General features: G+C 42.6%; 1 long non-coding RNA gene across 1 annotated transcript; it reads left to right on the top strand.

Annotated features, from left to right (window-relative positions):
* Window positions 1–212: 212 nt before the first annotated feature.
* Window positions 213–16,154, top strand: LOC129533014 (uncharacterized). Its single transcript, XR_008679015.2, has 3 exons — window positions 213–451; window positions 13,415–13,543; window positions 15,968–16,154. It is a non-coding gene; the product is annotated as an uncharacterized lncRNA (long non-coding RNA).
* Window positions 16,155–20,357: the final 4,203 nt, after the last annotated feature.

Genomic DNA, 20,357 nt, shown 5'->3' with positions numbered 1-20,357 from the left:
TATTAAGATCTGGAACTAGCAGAATCCAGAGCTTTTGACTTCAGGTTCTGATTTGAGCATGTGCAGATGGATAAACTGAGCTGTAACCCCATGCATCTTATATCAAGAGGACCAGCCACTTGGGGATCCTCAAGGATATAAGTGCCCTCTCCCCTCTCCAACCTGTTTTCCCATCACCTCCTCCTAACTTTCATTGGGGTTTATTTCCAGATTCTCCCACCAGGTATCTTAAGTGTTTTCTCCATGTGGAAATGCTTTTCAGTAAAATGAAAATGACTGAACTTTTTATAAAGTGAAGTTCAGAGTATCCCTTCTGGGACTCTATTTTTTCCCTTGAAATTCTAGATCAAAATTTCAAAAAGGCCAGAGTGGGGTCCATAGAAGAGCAGAAGCAATGAATTGGAAGGACTTCTGTGCACCTCTATTAGTCCCACTACATGGAATCCTTAGGGTGAGTTCATAATTCCCATGATGACCAAAGGTCTTTCATACCTGGAAGTGTGCAGTGTGAATTGGTCTGGGTGTACATTGGTCCGCAGCCCAGCTGTGACAGGGTGTGCCATCACTGTGAGTTACTCCTGACTTCCCAAATCTGCCCAAGACAGTCAGAGACATTGCCCATGAAATCATCTGCCCTGGCTGCTCTCTCTAAAGGCCTAGAGCCAGTGAGAGCCTCAGAGGCCCACCCACAGGCATGGCAGTCAGCCTGGGGGGCTCCCTGTGTCAGCTCAGCTCTCCAGGCTAAGTCCTAAGGTCTAAATGACAGACTGCTGCCACCTGATCCTTCTGAACACATCCTGTATTGCCAGAAAGCCCCCAAACCACAGACATTCCATGTCTCTGCACTTGGTGGTTTGTGGTGTTTGAATCCCATAGCCACGGGCTATTCATTTGTATACGTTTCACTGTGGCTTTCCGCTTGGTGACCTAGACTCTTACCCAGCAAGATTCCTTAAGGTTTCAAAGCAGCTAGAGAGACCACTAGCAAGTTTCTCTTTGTTAAGGGCTTTTTAACCATTCCTTCTCAACTGAAGTTGCCTGTTGGTTGAAGTGGGCAGCTTCCTAATTTTCTGAATTCGTCAGTGATGATTGCTAAGATGTCTCTGCAAATATTTTTAGGTATGTGTGAATAAATCAGGCCTAGTATCACTACCCTCAGTGAATTTTTTTTTAAATTAAAGCAGCCCTTAGAGGCTTAAGGTCTAATTTAATTGAATAACTAGGTGTCATAATAAGGGACTCCAATGAAAGAATGAAAGAATCTCTGAAGTGTTGATTGGCTATTTCTGGAACTTGGCCCAAGTTCCTACTACAGATGTGCCATGTCCACTTTTCTCAGAATTCAAGTTTCCTGGTTGGTGAGTACAATTCTTTAAAACTCATAGGAGAGGGATCCCGGTACTATATTCCTCAAAGCCTCCCCACCCCAGACTAATACACACACACACACGTTCTCCACCTGCAGGACCTGAGTCTACACAACCCCCCAGTGTTTCTGTTTATTTCCGCTCAGCTAAGGAGTCATTGCAATGGGGAAAATAAATTAGAACCAAATTAGACTGAGATTCAGAGTCCAGGAAGCATGGCTGCCTATGAAACATTACTGGTTATTTTATGTATTCACTGCCTGGGGGGTGAGGTTTGGGGAAAGCCAGATATGTGGCTAATCACTGCACAGAATGGAAATCTGGAAAGAGGTCCAAATCTGATAACATATATAGTATCTTCCCTCCAGTTGTGTCCACCTCGAAGAAAAAAAAATTACAGAATATTCTCAATCTGTTAAAACGATCTTACTTCACTCTTTTCCCTTGCTTACCCTGGAGAAATCCAAATTAGAAAACTTCCTATTTAAGATAATCAACAGAGGAGAACAACAGATCAACTTGGGCTAATATCAGTAGCAGGGAAGACCAATTAACAAATTCATGAATTGTGTTGTTTACACTTCTATTCCTAAGGTTAATTATGCGATCAAGTAATAGCTTTTGCCTTGATTAGAGGGCCCTTAGGAAATAAAAGTGTGTTTCCTCTTTACAAGTATGTTTGCATTTCAGTCCTGCAATGATAGCACAGGAACTGGGCTCAGCAAACATCGCCTGTGCACACAGCTGTAGTCAAAGCAGAAGGTCTTAATTTAAATAGCCTCAAGACTCAACGTGTAAACAGAAGCATCATCCATAAAAGTGCTAACAGTCACCTATACATTTTTCTCTCTCTCTGCTTTGGACTACTTATAGTGTCAATTCTTTGCAGAAGTTTATTTTCCCATTATTCCCTATTGTAAAGAATCAGTAAAATTAGCTCCTGGGGCTATAGGTATAGAAGAAAGAAACATCGCCCACGTTTCAGGGAGCACTCTCCGCAAGGCTGTTCCAGCTTCCTGTTAATAATGGCAGCTCACGTTTTTGAGGTGCTATCCCATGGCAAGGGACCTCACATGAATAAATTCTGTAATCCTCACAATAAGCCTATGAGGGAAATATTGTTATCATCGTCTCCTTTTCAGGTGAGAAAATAGAGGCACAGAAAGGTTATGTAAATTACCCAAGTCCATAGCAGCTAGCTAAGCCAGGGTTTGAACCCAGGCATTCTGGCTCCAGTGTGGACACATTTAACCACCATGTGCTGTTGCTCCTCTCTTTAGGGCCCTGACTTAAGTGTGCAGTGTTAGAAAAAAAGTGAGTTATTTCACCCAAATGAAGCAACACATTGTGCCATTTTAAATTCTCAAGTGGAGTGCAAAAGTTTCCTTGTCCGTCTACAATCCACTTCTGAGTAATGTGACCCAACGTCATCAGAGAGAAAATGGCTTCCTTGGGGAGTGCTGAAAGCATTAGAGAGATGTGACCAGAGATCTCCGTCACACTGATTCCTCCCTTGCCTTGCCAGGAGCACTGGGCCAGCCTGCATTGGCTACTCAGCGCTTGTCGAGGTTGGGTTCTCCTATGGCAACACAGTGATGCCCAGCTGGACACAAACCTTGATTGACAATGGTGGTAAATTAAGAGATGGCTTATTGGCTTTAACAAGGACTACCCACAGAATATTCTGGATTAAGAGCAATGAACCAATTCATTTCATGTCTTCCATTTCACAAGAGCACCTACTGAAAAATGCAGGAGCGATGTGCAGGGGTTGTATTCTCAGGCTTTGGAATCAAATGGAACGGAATCAAATTCAGACTCTGCCGTTTACAGCTCGGTGATCTCAGGTACATTACTTCCTCTTTTTGCACATCGGTGGCCTCATCTGTAAGAGTACTACCTCAGACGCCATAATGAAGAAGAACTCAGACTATCCAGGTACAGAGCTTCGTTCTTACTACTCAGAGTGTGTTGCATTGTCCTGCGGCAGCAGCACCCTCACCAGAGAGCTGCTCGGAAATGCAGGCTCTTGGGTCCTGTTCCAGACCTGCTGAACCAGAATCTGTACATTCACCCTCCGGTGCTGATCTGAATGGTCCTTCATCTCAAATACTGAAATTTGAGAAGTCATGGCAAGTGAAGCACATAATGGCCGTTAATTGTAATGATATATATTGAAATTATCTGCCATCAAAGTAAGCTCAGCATCACCATTCCAGAAGTGAAGTGTTAAAGGAAAGAGACCTTGGAAATGAGAGGCAAGGTCCAGATTGGAAACCCCCTCCCTGCTTCTCCAGCTCCTCAGTTTCTAAATTCTCAGAGATAAAGGGAAAACAGCTGCAGAAAGTAACTTAGCCTTTTTGGAGAAACTCTTGAGAAGACCAAAGTCAGGGAAACAAACAGCTATACAATTTATGGTTTTTGCATCAGGCAATGATAGAAACCAGCAATTCATGCCTTGTACCTGAACTAGGAAAGCCTTTTCTTTTCTTTTCTTTTCTTTTTTTAAAGCACAACCCAAGTCTCCTGCCAGATCATGGCTTTTAATTTAAGTGTACAGTTACTGCTCAAAAGTGATTCACAAGCCTTTAAAGAGCCACTCTCCTTTAGAAGTCTGTTTAGAATGCAGAGGGTTTGAAGATTAGTGTTGGGAGTGAGAGCATTTGACTGCCTAAGTGTTCAATCTCCCAGGTACTTAGATATTTCTCAGCAAGAACTGATGTTCATTAAACTGTAAGCAAATTAGAGTTCAAGCCAAAGATATAAAGGAAGACATAATTAGTGTACGGGAGTCATCCACCATCGTAAGCCTTCTCTTAGGTGAGAAGTCTTCAGAATTAGTTCCCTGCACAAAAGAAAATTATACAGCTGCATTATGCAGGCTGCCGATGCTATGTTTTATTGCACGCAATTTACAATGAAATGAAGCAGAAGTCTGCAAGACTGCATTAAAGCTTTAATTTTCCTTTTGGGTTTTACCTCCATTTTATCTTTAGAAGAACCCAGAATGGTTTGATAAATAGAGTATTTTGCCAGTCAATAAATTAAAAAGCTATTTTTACCAAGTGGACGCTGAATTGCTACTGCACATGACAGAAGCTTCCTGGGATTTCAGAGGGTGGGAGGGCACACCATCCTTCAGCAGAATTGATTTGTGGAAAAAATATTGCTCCCTGTTCCCCAAATCCAACTACTCTGAAGAAATGTGGTTCTCAGTGACTTCTGACACACTCTGGTGGCTGTCTTATTACAGGGTCTGGGTTTCAGGCAAGACTTTTGGGAATCAGATAAAGGAACTGGACTCCCATAAGACAATAAATCTCATCAGACATATTGTAGACTGACCCTCCAGCCCCAACAGGAGCTTTGTAAGGAATGAAATACCAATGCTCCCCCATCCCACCCTGTAAACGATTATTTTCAACTGAGCTAGAAAACCTGAGAGAGCTAGGTTTGAGTCTGTGGAACTGTCACATGCCGCATTCTGTGCCACCTCCAACTATCCATCCCCAGGCTTTGCCAGTTAAAAGGCAGGATGGCTGGCGGCGGTGGCTCACACCTGTTATCTCAGCACCTTGGGAGGCTGAGGCAGGTGGATAACTTAAGTCCAGGAGTTCGAGACCAGTCTGGGCAACAAGATGAAACCCTGTCTGTACAAAAAATACAAAAAATTAGCCGGGCGTGGTGGCTCGCACCTGTAGTCCCAGCTACTCAAGGGGCCGAGATGGGAGGATCACTGAGCCCAGGAAGTGGAGGTTGCAGTGAGTCGTGATTGCCCCACTGCATTTCAGCCTGGGTGATAGAACGAGACCCTGTCTCAAAAAAATAAATAAAAAGAAAGGTGGGAGTGAACTTGGAAAGAGGTCGGGAAAGCCCTTCCTTGAATCTGGATCTGGAAGGTGGTTGTAGAGCTCCCCCTGGCATTTGCCCTAGGACCCCACTTCTCTCACTCTGCAGAGCAGGGGAAGGCCCCAGGGTCTGGTCTGAAGGGGGAAGTTTTGGAAGCCATCATTGGCTGAACAGACCCCTGAAAGAGTAGCTGCAGTATGGAGGCTCCTGGAGGGTCCAAGAAAGGAACCTTCAAGCTGGCTGGGAGTTGGGGCTCAGCAGGCTGACCACATTTAGGCTGCCCTCGACCTGCAGCCTTGAGGTCCAACTTTATGGGAAAGGTGCTAGGCAGCTGACCTGGCTGGAAACACCGTTTTGAAACAAAAATGGTGTTCCATTTGCACCATCAGTAGTAGTAACGGCCACCTCTCAGCAAGCCAGTTTTTGATACTACAGCAAGCCTGAGAAATGGGTGAGTTTTATCTCTAATTTACCAATGAGCAAAAGAGGCTGAATGTGTGTCTGTCATTTGACTCGTCAAACAGATGGTGGTGGAGATTGGAGATTGGCCTCTACCCAGGAAACTAAAGCTGGCCCTCCTCTTTGTCCAGTTCCAGGAAGTTCTGGAAGTTGGGGAATATGTAAGATACAAGAAGAAACTTGTGACATGATTTCTGAGGAAGGGAGTAGAATGTTCAGAGAAATGGGAGGAAATAGGGATTCAGGAAAGCAGGGGAAATTTTTAAAAGAAGGATCCCAAGAAGGAGGGTTAGGAATGGAAGGAAGCTCACGGTCATCTCGAGTTCTGGGCAGTGAGGAGTGAGGCTCTCTGTGTGCACTCCCACCTTATTTGAGTCAAGAACCTCAAAAACATTCCTGGAGCCTCATGTGTGGGAACTGTAGCCGAGAAGGAATCTGAAGGGACATAGCACACACCACTCCAGAGTCACCTGCAGATGGAAATTCTTCCATCACATAACATGGTGCAGTGAGGTGACCACTGGCCTGGTGACAAAACTCCAGCTGCAGCCTGAGACCCACCCCATTCCCCTGCCCGGAGGATAGGTGGGGATGCTCCCAGGGGCCTCTCTCCCAAAGAAGGAGGGAGCAGTCCCGCTGCCAGGCTCGGTCTACATGACTCCATGTTCCAAGGGGGATCTGGTGGTGCCCCCTGGTCTTTGGAATAGGGAGGAGATGGGGTACCCAAGTGGGAAGATGTGATGTAGGGCCCGGTCACACAACGTAGTTCTGTTGATTTTGCAACTATCATCCACCCAGTGGCCTTCTTTCTAAAAGCAGCAGTAGGTGTATTTTGTTTGTTCTCTTGTTTTGTAAGACATACATTTTAGTTAAAACTTAATTTTCTCACTCTCTAAGACACCTGGCACCAAGACTTCGGAATTACTTGTTGAAAAATTGATTGGGGGGCAGGGAACAGAGTAAAATAGAGAAAGAGAGAAAACTAAAAGAAAAATCATTTCTCCCAGCACTACAAATGAATCACTAAAAAAAACCCCTGACTCCCAAAGCAGCAGTATGTCTACTGTTTTGCCTGGGAACAGAATCACCTGGCACGCACGAGCTGTTTCCTGAGCTTGGTCTGTCAATGCATGGCCTCATCATTAATTAACATTTCCGAAAGGCCCTTCTTGCATGGCAGATGAGGGAGCTCAATTTGCTGTCCTGAGGACAGGGGCAGGGAGCTGACTCATAACATTTTGTAAAAGAAACTGGTCTTGCTGCCCTGGTGCAGGGACAGAGGCTATGGGACTAAATGAAGCAGAATCAGAAGAATCAAGAGAAGCTGCAAACAGAGGCAAGGCCCTGCCAGGCCCGGACCCCTCCCTGTGGACCACGAGGAGGTGCTGAGGGGGAGCTGCAACCCAAGGGTTCCTCCAGAGGACTGTCAGGCTCTGTGGCAATGGAAACAGGCCAAGAGGGGCCTTGCATACAGAGACACGAAACGTTCTCAGATTTCCAGGACTGACCTGACTGCCTTCTATTCTTTTCAAGAAAAATGTATTGGCATTTCTGCTCTAACATCACATATACATTGCTAAAAACTCTGAGTTCTACAAAATGGCATGCTAAAAAATAATAGGGCTTATGGGAAAAATAGAGTTGGGGCAGTCCATAAAAACCAATGGAACTTGGTAACCAAAGCACTCGCAAACAACAATCACAACCTTAATAAAATACGAGCCTGGTTACATTTCTCCTGACGTTTCCCTTGGGCATCATCAGCAGTGAATTCCTGGCAGCCTTAAAGCCTCTTGCTTCTTCCTGAACATAGGGTCTGGGGGGCATTCACTTCCACGAGAGAGAAGTTTCTTCAAAGTACAAAGTCTCAAAGTCTCATTCAGGGTGTAGGCTTCCTCATTAACGTTTTTAACTTTGGGGGATATATAATCAAGCTCCTGGATCTAATTCTAGTTTATAAGAAATATGGGAGATAGATGAACATCTTAAATCACACCATGAAGATACAATTAGCCAAATCCAGTGTAAACCTGATTTCACCACCTCAACTATAAAAATGCGTTTTTTAACAGTCAGCCAAGATTAAGCAATGACTGATCATAGGTGATATTTAGGAATTAGCGTTTATTTTGTGAGATGTGATAGTGACATTGCAGTTTTTATAGTTACATGTTTTAAAAATCTTTGTTAGAGATAAAAATAAAAACAGATGATGTGAATATACCAAAAAAATTTTAGCAGTTGTTAGACCTAAGGGACTGGAATGTGAGATTTCTTTATACTATTTTCTTTACTTTTATGTAAAATTGAAATGTTTTGTAATATTTTTAAAAAGGCTCTTATCTTGTACTGCCAGAAAGTAAGGAAGGGCTAAAAATAAATAAAAATGTTTAAAAAGCCAAACAAACACCCTCTCCCCACCAGTTGTGGGGTATGTCAACTGGAAGAGCTCCCAATGGCCAAAGCTGGAACAATTTGAGCAAAAAAATAATAATAATAAAATAAGATAGAATTACATTATAACTGAAAGTATAAAATAAATATCCTTCAGTTCATACTGACATAGACAAATGAGCGGAATGGGACAGAAGAGACAAATCTTCCAAACAGAAGAATTCCAAATAATTGATGTAGATACTCCATCTTGTAAGGTGGAGCCTGTCTCTCCCCTCCTTAAGTGTGGGCTGCATACAGGGACTTCTGTCCAAAGGCTGGAGCATGGAAAAGATGGGGAAAATGAGTAACTCTGTAAGTGAAGAAACCAGACAAACACTACCTCAGCCCAGTGATCAAAGTCAGAATCAACAGTGATAATTCATATTGATAATATGTGCCCCGGATATGTGATTAAAATGTCATTTTACCTCTGTGATCTTCATCTGAAAATCCTTTAAGCCCAGTCTAATTATGAGAAAAGCATCAGACAAATCCCAACAGAGGGTTTCTACAAAACGCCTGACCAGTGCTCCCCAAAGCTGCCAAGGACATCAGAAACAAGGAAAGTCTGGGAAACTGGCACAGCCAAGAGAAGCCCAAGGAAACGTAGTAACAGAATGTAATGTGGGGTCCTAGGACAGAAAAGAGATACTGATTTTTTTTTTTAAGCCTAAGGAAATCTGCATAAAGTATAAACTTTAGATAACAATAATGTGTCAAGCCTGGGCAATATAGTGAGACCCCGTCTCTACAAAAAAACATTTAAACATTAGCTGAGCATGGTGATGCATGTCTGTAATCCCAGCTACTTGGGAGGCTGAGGTAGGAGGATGGTTTGAGCCCGGGAGGTGGAGGTTCCAGTGAGCCGAGATCATGCCACTGCACTCCAGCCTGGGCAACAGAGCGAGACTGTGTCTCGAATAATAATAATAATGTATCAATATTTGGTCATTAATTGTGTCTAATGTACTATACAAATGTCAGTTGTTACTAATAGCAGAAACTGGGTACAGGGTATGTGGGAACTATCTTCACAAATTTTCTGTAAATCTAAATTTACAGAAAAATTTTCTCAAAATCTAAAACTGTTCTAAACCATACTTTAACAAAAAAATAGGAGCAGATGGATTAGCAAGATATAATCGTCCCCGGACCCAATTATCTTTTGATTTTTAAAAATGTCCTGGAACACTATGGCAGTTAAAGGAATCCAGTCTGGTGGACCAGTGGAGCAGGCTGTGGCCAGCTGAGGCAGGATGGGGCTCAGGGACCCCCCGCCCTCCCACCTCATTCATTTTTATTAACTCCCAGCCCTTCCCACTTTTCTAACCTCTGCCCTTCTAGAAATGCCCTCAGTTTACTCCCACATGCTTTTGCACCTGACTTCCTTGTTTGGTACTTTGTTTAATAACAGCTTTATTGAGATATAATTTATGTACCCAAAAGTTTACCCTTTCAAATGTTCAATTCAGTTGTTTTTAGTATATTTCTAGACTTGCACAACCATCACCACTGTCTAACTTTAGAACATTTTCGTTACCCAAAAAAGGAATCTCAAACTCGTTAGCAATCACTAACCCATGCCCCCAGCAACTACTAATATGTTTTCTGCCTCTATCACTTCGATGGTTTTGGACATTTCATATACATGGACTCATACAATGTGTGATCTTTTGTGACTGGCCTCTTTCACTTAATACAGTTTTCAAGGTCCATTCATGTCGTTGCTTGTATCAGTATTCCATTCTTTTTTAAATTTTTAAAAAATATTTCTTTAAATTTTTTTTTTTTTTGAGACAGGGTCTCATTCTCACCGAGGCTGAAGCGCAGTGGCACAATCACAGGTAACTGCAGCCTCAACCTCCTTGGCTCAAGTGATCCTCCCACCTCAGGTGCCCTCCCCTCCACCGCAGTAGCTGGGACTACAGGCCCACCCTACCACACCCAGCTATTTTTGTTTGTTTGTTTTTGGTAGAGACATTCACTATGTTGCCCAGGCTAGTCTCAAGCTCCTGGACTCAAACAGTCCTCCTGCCTTGACCTCCCAAAGTGCTGAGATTATAGGCAGGAGCCACCAGGCTGGGCCCATTCCTTTTTTTTTTTAATTGTTGAATACTTACATTGTGTGTTTATGCCACATTTTATTTATTCATTCAATCGCTGATGGATATTTGGGTTGTTTTCACCTTTAGGCTACTATAAATAATGTTGCTATGAATATTCATGTATGAGTTTTGTGTAGACATATGTTTTCATTTCTCTTGGGTATATACCTAGGAGTGGAATTGCTGGGTCATATGATAACATTATATTTAACCTTTTGAGGAGCTGCTAAACTGTTCTTCAAAGGGGCTGCACAATTTTATAGTCCCATCAGGAATGTAGGAGGGTTCCAGTTTCTTCATATCCTCACCAACATATATTATTGTCTTCTTTTATTTTAGTACATGCTAGTGGATGTGAAGTCAGGTATCTCACTGTGATTTTGATTTGCATTTCCTCAGTGACTACTAATGTTGAGCACCTTTTCATATGCTTATTGGCTATTTGTCTGTCTTCTTTATAGAAATATATATTCAAATCTTCCGCCTATTTTTAAATTATCTTTCATTGTTGAGCTGCAAGAGTTCTTTACATATTACATGGGAGAAATTCAAATATTTTCTCCCATACTCTGGGTGGCCTTTTCCCTTGTTTAATGGTGTCCTTTGAAGCACAAAAGTTTTTAAATTAGATAAGGTCCAATTTATCTTTGTTGTTGTTGTTGTTTTCTCTTGTTCCTTTTTGTTGTTGTATCTAAGAAACCCATGACCCTAGTTCTATGAAGATTTATACTTATGTTTTCTTCTAAAAGAGTTCTAGTTTTAGCTCTTACATTTAGGTGTGTGATTCACTTTGAGTTAATAATGGTATGAGGGTCCAACTTCATTCTTTTGCTTGTGGATATCCAGTGGTCCCAGCATTATCTGGTGAAGAGGATGATTTTTTTCCCTTGTTGAATTACCTTGTCACCCTTGTTGACAATTAACTGATCATAAATGTAAGGGATTACTTCTACTTTCTTATTTTCTAATAGCTATTTTTTTTCTTATTACCAAAGAAATATTTGTTCATTGCGGAACTTTTGGAAAATATGACAAAGAACAAAGGAGAATATATTAAAACATGCTATAATCTTATCATCTAGAACAAACCAGGTTTTTGAAGCTATCATTTTGAAATATGTTTCCTGGTAAATAAAAAACCTGGGGCAGAGAGTGGAGGTGTTTTGATGGTCTGTATATCCTAACAGTGGCAAATGTGGTTCTGATGGGCAGCCAGAGTTGAGAACCACACAGAGAAAGGCTGTGGTGAGCCATGCAGGTGTGCTCAGGGGAGCTCCAGGGATGAAGGTTGTGCAAGCATCCTAGAGAGTGAGTTGACCCAGGACAGCATCTCAGCAGCCTAACAGTCGGGAAAGTCAGGGTGCCTGGGGTTGGCTGATTTCCTTGGGCTCCCCTGCCGTACCCTATGGCTCCTGCTCTGGGACCCACCACACCCACGATTCAACCTTCCTCCGTCTATGCCACTACTGCTTGTGCTTCTCCGTTTCGGTTTTTTCCTAATGTTTCTCTTTTTCTTACTCTCAAATTTACAGCCCTCCAAGAGTAGGTCTGATTGGGTCAGTGATTCACAATCTCCAACATGGAGCAACTTGGAGTCCTCAATACAGGTCACTGGAAGTGACCATATAATTTATCATTCAAATTGGGGCGCTTCTGAGAGTGAATGTAGGAGCTAATGGTGATGAAACTGGAGCAGCAGGGATAAAGTAGGACTGTCCCAGGCAGATTGGGATAAATGGTCACCCTACCTACGGGTCACCCATCTTCCTGAGGTTCATTCCAGCATTCTCCAGTGTGCTCTGTGTGAAATCCTACATATTCAGCCCCGCTCTTCCTACCTCTTTCTTGATCATGTATATTGTAAAAGTATAATAAGTATACATTAACATATTGAAGGCTCTGAGAAAGAAATAAGTAACTGTTTAACCTTTTTCATACTTATGTGACTATTGTGTCTTTTCTTTTTGTAATATGTGTTTCCTTTGCCCTGTGGATTCCTTCTCCCACCTCTCATAACCTCCAGTGCTAGCCAATTAGTGTGTCCCCTGCCAATTAAGTGATTGGTTCAGGGATGGTCACATGATAGAATTTGGACAAATGAAGGCATTACTCCCAGAACTTGCGTAAAAGCTACCAAACCTTTTTTCTTTCCTTCTCTGGAAGATGTGAGGTAAAGATGGAATTACTACAGCCATTATGTGAAAATGAGCCTAAATATGCCATCAACTCCCAGGAGGGCAGAAGAGAAATCCTCTGCATCCTGCCTGATCCTAAGGGAATAAGTAAATGAGGAACAACTCCAGTGGCTTCCTAGCAGAGATTTAAAAACCCCTGTCAATGACCAACTCAGATATCATTTGTAAGGAAAGACAGGGGAGACAAATAACTTCCCAAAAGAAACCAGGTCCGTGGTGACATTGTGGACCTATTGGATTGTTTCCCAGCTGAATCCAGCCCTGCCTTTGGGTTATTAGCCAATTTAATACTGTTTGTTCCTAAGCCTGTTTGGTTTGGATTTTCTTTCACTTGCAATTAAAAAAAAAAAAAGCTACTTTGGGGAAAGCTGATTTTGTTCTATACTTCTTGAGCACAGACCAAGGTATTGGGGGAAGAGGCAGGTGTCACATGTCACAAAAGCAAGTGGCTATTGATGAATACTGAGGAGAGAGCTGTGGTCACAGCAGGCTGGGTGTACTCTTCAGTATTTTATTTGACAGTAAAGCACAAATACTTCGAACATCATCAAATCTACTTCTGCTACATGATTTATAATTACTGCATATTATTCTATTGTATGTATTTATTATTCACTTAATCAACTGCCCTATTTTTGTTCTCTTTAGAAGAACAAAATATAAATTTAATATTATTTAATATAAATGATGCTTTGATGAACATCTTGTGCATAACTAATTGTTCATGGACATCTCTGATTATTTCCTTATGACTGGTTAATCAAAGTGGAATTGCTAGGTCAACTGGTGTGACATGGTCTTAAAGCTCTATGTACCCATTGTTAAATTGCCCTCCAGGAATGTTGCATCAGTTTACACTCACAAGACAGGGCCAGGAGAGAATATATGCCAGGGGCTCCATGTGGGATTATTCCGACACCTTTGCCAATTGATAGAAAATGAGATCTCCTTGTTTTAATGTGCTCTCTTATTATTATTAATTGGCCATCTTGGGTTTTTATAGGTTTTTTTCTCATCCAAGAATCTAAGGAGAGTCCATAAAGAAGGCTGACAACAAATGAATGGAGAAAACACAAGCCCCAAAGCCTGCAGCACAGCCAGGGACCCTCTGTGAGCTGAGTCTGTGAGTTAGGTAAGAGCATCTCCCAGAGATCCGGAGATAGGCCTGGGACTCAGAAGAGAAAAGGGCAGGCACAAAGGAAGGTGAGACTTTACAAGATCCATCAGCATCACATGTAGTAACTCCATACAGAGTCATGCAGAAGAAAGAAGAAAAGAGAGAGAGAGAGAGAAAGAAAGAAAAGAAAAAGAAACTCAGATCATTTTCAGAGGAGAAGATGCCAGCCAGGGCTTTTTGCAGCAAAGTCATTAAAACTCTTTGCTCCATTTCAAAGGTGTTCCTGGGGGAAGGTGAGGGCCTCACAGACTGGGGACAGGGGAGCACAGGGGGACAGAGGGTCCTTGCCTCTTGGGAGGCCACAAAGGGGCCACCTCTGATCCACAACACCCCTGCCTTTGCTAAACTTAAAACTTGGTGCCTTCCTCTATTTCTCTCTTGGGTTAAAGGCCAGTTCTTATTTCTGAAGTAAAAGTAGAACTTTTGTCATTTTTTCTCAGAGCAACACATCCCCCAGGAACCAGCCAACACCCATTTTTCCTGGATTTCTCTGCCCTGGCACGCAGAACCTCTCCTTCTATTTGAACCTCTTGTTGTCATCACTGTTTGCCTGTGGGTTTGGTCTCCTGCGCACATACCATATCCCCAAGGCAATGGGACTGAAGACTGATTTTTAAAACACATGTTTTGTTTTTTGTTTTTTTTTTCTGACTACAAAAGATATACAAGAGCAAAGAATAAATGAAGATTGTACATAATCCTACCGTCAGAGATAACTACTATTAACATGACCTCTACATATCTGATAGTTTTCCTTGACATAGATAAATATGTAATCTTTTCAAAATGTAATTTCTAAAGGAATCTTCTTCCTGGGGCCTCCCCCTCCCTATCCTTGACCCACTTGCTCCAAATAAAATGCGTGTCACAGACTAATGAGCTTATTGGAAAAAGAGAAAGCAACATGACTGCTTTAGAAATTCTCTGTGATACACATGAAGGAAATTACTACCTTAACATGCATTTCAAAGGTTTTCTTTTGTACAAATATGACCTGTCAGATGGCCCCTGCTTCCTAAGCTTCCAGGAGGTTATTGTGGAAGAGATTCTTTTCTCTTTTTAACAATCATAAATGGGAAATAATATTCAAGCTGGGTGGTCTCAGAGGGCAAGCAATTGGTGGGATAATGAGATACAAACAGGAACAGATAATAAGGCAGGGGAGGTACAAGTTCTCTCCTTGTGGGAAGCCAGCAGGGAGGTTTCCTGGGAGACTCAGGGTCCACCAACCTCCAGGACCCCAGAGCAAGTGTCTCTTGAAGACCCAGAACAAGCTTGCAGACCAGATGCAGCACTTGTTCTGGCACCTTCTTTGACACCAGCTGCCCCTGGCACTTGGGTGAGGGAGGTGCCTTCAAGATAGATGGGGCATCCCAAGTATAGAGGCTGATAAAGAACTGCTGTAGCCCAGGGCTGCCAACTTCCTGACCCCATTTGTCTCAAAGCATCCTACTAACAGGCATTTCCTCCTTAGTAAGATGAGCTCTGCCATCTAACTCTGTCATTTGAGGCCCGAGAATCTTTTGGGTGAATCCTGGAACTACAGACTGGCTCATCTAATTTGATGAGATTTCTTTTAAAAATAATTAAAAAGTTACCCAGGCATGGTGGCTCACACCTGTGGTCCCAACTACTGGGGAGGCTGAGGCAGGAGGAGCACTTGAGGCTGGAAGTTCCAGGCTGCAGTGAGCTATGACTGTGCCACCTCACTCCAGCCTGGCCAACAGATCGAGACTCTGTCTCAAAAAAACAAAACAAAACAAAAACATAAAGGTAGTTTTTACTTAAATACTTAACCCATCCTTTAGCCTTCTTTGGGAATACTTTAGACCAGTGATTCTCAAAGTATGGTCTCTGATTATCAGCAGCAACCTGTCAGAAATGCAAACTATGCCTTACCCCCAGACCTACTGAATCCAAAAATCAGAAAATGCTGGGTAGGCCCAGCAGTCTGCAATTCTGACTCACCTAAAATTTGAGAACCATTGTTTAGGGAAGGAAAAAGAAAAGAAAAGAAATATGTGTGTGTGTGTGTATGAGTCTATGCACACATTTATATACTGTATACACACACTTGTAGATGTGACTTAGGTGGCTGTGCAAACACAAGGCATTCTATTATAACAGAAATTCCTTTTGGGAAGACTTAGAGAAAGACTTTGCCAACACCTCTGTCCCCAAGGTCCCAAGTGCACAATCCGAACACCATGACAAGGGCAAGTGGCAGTTTCCATAGGTTTGTCTTTGGAAAATGAACTCCTTCTGCTGGCCCTTGCTTCTATTCCCCTTTCCCGGTTCCCCACCCTGCACTCTCCCCTTTCCATTTTCTTTTCTTGCCCCTGAATATTCCCTTCATGACTGAAAAATGCCTCCTTTCAGGGACCAGCTGTCTTCTCCATGAAGCCTGCCCTGATTCTCCCCAGGGGAAGGCTGGCCCCCTTTTCCAAACTCCCACTACATTTTGTCCAAACGGTGTTGGAAGCCACTGGGACTCCCCAAGAACAATATCCAAGTTGAAGGCACCTTTGCCACCCCCCGCCAGTGGACATGGAAGGAGTGCTGCACACACCCGCCCTGAATGCAGAAGCAGCAGGTAAGGATGCACAGCAAAGCAGATAGGGGAGGGCTTGAGGGAGGAGAAGGAAAAGTCACGGAAATGAATCAGCATCTAAATGGTGACGTGATGGACCAAGACAAATTGGCCCCCTAGTTTCCAGTTTAAAGATGGATTATCACATTAATGTTAAATTCTATTTAAATGAGCCTATTTCTTCACAGTGGGCATTCAATGAAATACCCCTGTGGAACAGAATATTAGGAGAAAAGAACAAAGGCTCAATAAAGATGGGAATAGCTAAAGGTAAAACCAACTGTATCCATAAAAAAATACATCTTTTAAGCTTTATTTCCCTGGTCTCAAAGACATCTCTATTTTTCTTTTTGCAACCAGTACCAATTGCTCCTTTGTGTGATTAACAATGAGCTCTTTAATTTTCTACCACTTGACCATGCTCCATTCAGCAAGGTTCATCCTTATTTCCCCAGCCTTCTCTGACAATTTCACCTTTCATGCCAGGAATGTAATTGCTGAAAGGCAACCTCTGAATCCTGGGAATTTGGAACAGCCTTCATTATTCTAGCCTCCGCCTCACCTCCCTGTTTTGTATCAATCCACTGAACTTGGTTCAATGCCAGAACGTCCAAAGCATCTTACACAGACTGTTGGTGGGAGGTGAGACATCAGACAACCAATTCCCTCCTCATTCTACAGACGTCAGAACTATCTCAGCCTCTTGCAGCTACCATTGATCCCTAGGTCTGTGAAAACAGCACATTCAAATTTTAGTGGTTGCCTCCACCGGAGCAAGTAGAGATTAGAATCAGCTGTGGTTCTAGATGCCCAGGCATCTAGATGGGAACACAGACCTGCGGTCCATGAGAGCAGAAGTGGGAAGCCAGACTGACTTGGGTGGGTTCCCCACCCTAGCGTTTGAGGCATTGACTTGTAGCATCACCTCCCCAAGGCTCAGTGTCCCTCGCCTATAAAATGAGGGACTAAACGAGAAATCAAAAGACTACTTGGCAGAGTGTCTAGAATAGAGTAAGTGCTCAATAAAAGATATTAACTAATAATTATAATAGTAGTAGACTTCCATGTGGTGACTAGCCAGCCAAGCTGACATTCGGCCTGGGGTCCCTGGGACCTGTTGTTGTTGTTGCTGTTCTTTGTTTGATTTTTACCAGTCACTTCTCTCTAACCTGCTCCGATCAGGCAGAGCTGAAGCTGTGCATGAACACAGCTAGCCAGCTGAGGGGCCATCCCATCATCTCCTCCCAGTCCATTTCAGGAGGCTGGACTCTTCTGCTGTATCAGCTGTACATCACCTCATATAGATCGCCCTGAGGGCCTGACTCCCTTGCTTGTAACAACTTGAGAACAGGACCGGTTTCATTTAGTCCTAAATCCTCCTTCTCAATAAATCTTTGCTGAATGAATGAATGAGTGAGCAAAAACTACCTCTGCTCCAGCGCCAGTTGTATCTCTATATCCAGTCTAATTCTTTGCTTGATCAATACTTGGTCTGACTTGTCACTGGTCCCTTGGGCTGCTAGTTCCTCCTGGGACAGGGGCTCCTCAGCTTTACACCTGGACCCTTGTCAGGAACAGTGGAAGCCTAGGCAGAGGGCTGGGTCTTAGTAAGAGCAGAGGATCAATAAACTTCGTCTGCTAAGGAAAAAGTTCCCATAATGGGATAAGGCTGCACCATTTAGGACAGTAACCCAGGGCCTTTCTTTTTCAAATCTAGCTTCACACAGAAGCAATAACTTTTATTTGAACATCCTTTGATTTTAAATATTATCAATCAATATACCTTTAAGAGCAGCAGATATGTGTTTAGCATTTTACTACATGCTGAGGGTAAGAAAGAAGGGCTGTATTGTTCTGAATATAAAGTAGGTTTTCTTTAATATTATACAATAAAACATGCATTTCTGCTATTTGCCTTACCGGTGATCCCAGCTTTTTTGTGCATGAAGTCTGCATGCATAAAAAAGCTGGGATCACCAGTAAGGCAAATAGCAGCATGCAGACTTCATCTCCAGGAAGGGAGGAGGAGGGTCAAAGGATATTGGGGTGGGAGGATGTAATAACAGCACTTATTATTTCACTCATTGTTAGTAACATTTTCATAGCAATTCAAGTCAATAAACATACAATAGCGCTTTGGTAAGAAATAAACTTATAGGTACAAATTAAATATAAAAAAACCTAAACTTAAACTGTCATCAATTAATGTTTAACTCTGGTGTCTTTTTCATTTTAAGAAAAATGTTTTCCTCTTTCCATGTTGATTGGGCCAAGATCCAGAACTTTCAACTTCCCACTGTGTTAGTTGATGCATGGAACAGAGAGGCTGGGAGGCTACTCCCAGGATGGTTGGGAAGGTTGCAGATGGGAATTAAAAAACAAAAACAAAAACAAAACAGGACTTCCCAAGCACAGCCATATAGCTGGGTCTTGCAGAGATTAGAATGGAGTCCCGGAAACGAAAGGATCCAGCACAGCTCTTGGGACTGGGCTCTCATTGCCCCCATTAGCAGGAGTTTGTTGATTCTCTGCCATTACTGAGACAGACCTCATTCTGCCTCGGCCTCTGTTGTTCCTGCCTTTCCATTAGCCCCTCATCCTCTAGTCAAAGTATTGTTCCCACACCTCGTGGATTTTGTCTTCTGTTTACACAAAATTCATCTTCTCTCATGTGAGTTTTCTCTGCTTCTAGTTCTATTAGCCAACTTATGAATTTTCTCCACTCACCCTTCAGTTCAATCCTTAGAAAGAGAGAATACAATTTCAGCAGCTGGTCACCATTGTCTCTGTTGGGGATGAGTTTTGCTCCTTGCCTACTCAGAGGTCACAGGCAGACATATGGATCAGCTGTCCTCAGGCCAGTGCCCACTCAGCCACTAGGATGCAGGCAGAAGACAACACATCCACCTCATGCATCTCCCTAAGCACGGCACCATGATCCCCGTGTTACCTATATTTGACCTTCTAGCAAAATTATATCAATCCACTGAACTTAGTTCAGTGCAGCCTTTGTCCTGCTGCCGGGGACTGTGTGCTCCATCAGGGCAAGGCATGAGTCTTTTCTTAAATCACACCTGTAACCTCAGTACATAACACAAAGGTAGTTTTTTCTCAAAGTTATTGGAATATTTTTCTGAATGTTGAATGCCACTGGAATGTTTTCTCCCTGCACTTCTTTGCCTGGCTAAGTCCTACTCAGTCAAGGCTTGTTTCAAGAGATTAATTTCCATGATGTCTCCATCATTCTAGATTATTTAATCATTCTTTGTAATCCTAAAGCATCCCATGTATACGTCAGTCACATCATTTGTGCTTTCTACTGTAGTTGTTTATTTAATCACTGTAGAGGACAATGGTCATTTCTAGCAGCCCTAAATCTCTTAAACAGCGTCTCCATATTCTTATAGTTTCCCATGGTTTACATCTCAAATTCCCATCACACCACACCTGCAGTTCCCAGCCTCTTGTGCTAGGATGCGGATATTGATTTATATTCTGCAAGTCAGATATGTTCATGCAGGACTTGGATTCATATCTAAGTTTCATGGGAAAAGAGGCAGGATACGGGCCTTCATTCTGCTGGCTTGGATGATGGCATATGTGATGTGGTTATGAAGCCAACAGTAGTGGTGGTAGCTTCCTGATTCAGAGGTTCCTGTCTGTGGGAAAGACAACTTATCTTTTGGGCAAGCTATTTTGGTGGAGTCCTGGAAGCTCAGCATAGAGTCTGTTTCTTCCCAATGGTTTTTTGAGATATTTATAAACCTTAATTAATCCCTTTCAGTTTAAACTAGCTAGAGTGGATTATGTTGTCCACAATCCAGAACCTTGACCAATACTGGCTTCTTTCCTATCAGTCTGAACATGAAGGCAGGAATCATGCCCTATTTGTCTTTGTATCTCTAGTACTTAGAACCATGTGTGGCACGTAGTAGGTTCTCAATAAATGTTTATAGGTGGTATAGATCATAGTCACGTGCCAAGTGACAAAGTTTTGGTAAACAATGGACTGGATATATGAAGGTAGCCCCATAAGATTATAATGGACCTGAAAAATTCCTATTGCCTAGTGACATTGTAGCTGTTGTAACATCCTAGTGCAATGCAGTACCTTTTCAATGTTTGGCTATATTTAAATACACAAATACCACTGTGTTACAATTGCCTACAGTATTCAGT

Source organism: Gorilla gorilla, chromosome 3 (assembly GCF_029281585.2).
Source record: "Gorilla gorilla gorilla isolate KB3781 chromosome 3, NHGRI_mGorGor1-v2.1_pri, whole genome shotgun sequence".
NCBI classification, from domain to species: Eukaryota; Metazoa; Chordata; class Mammalia; order Primates; family Hominidae; genus Gorilla; species Gorilla gorilla.
Note: the sequence above shows the minus strand (reverse complement) of the source record. Positions and strands in the feature narration are given on the sequence as shown.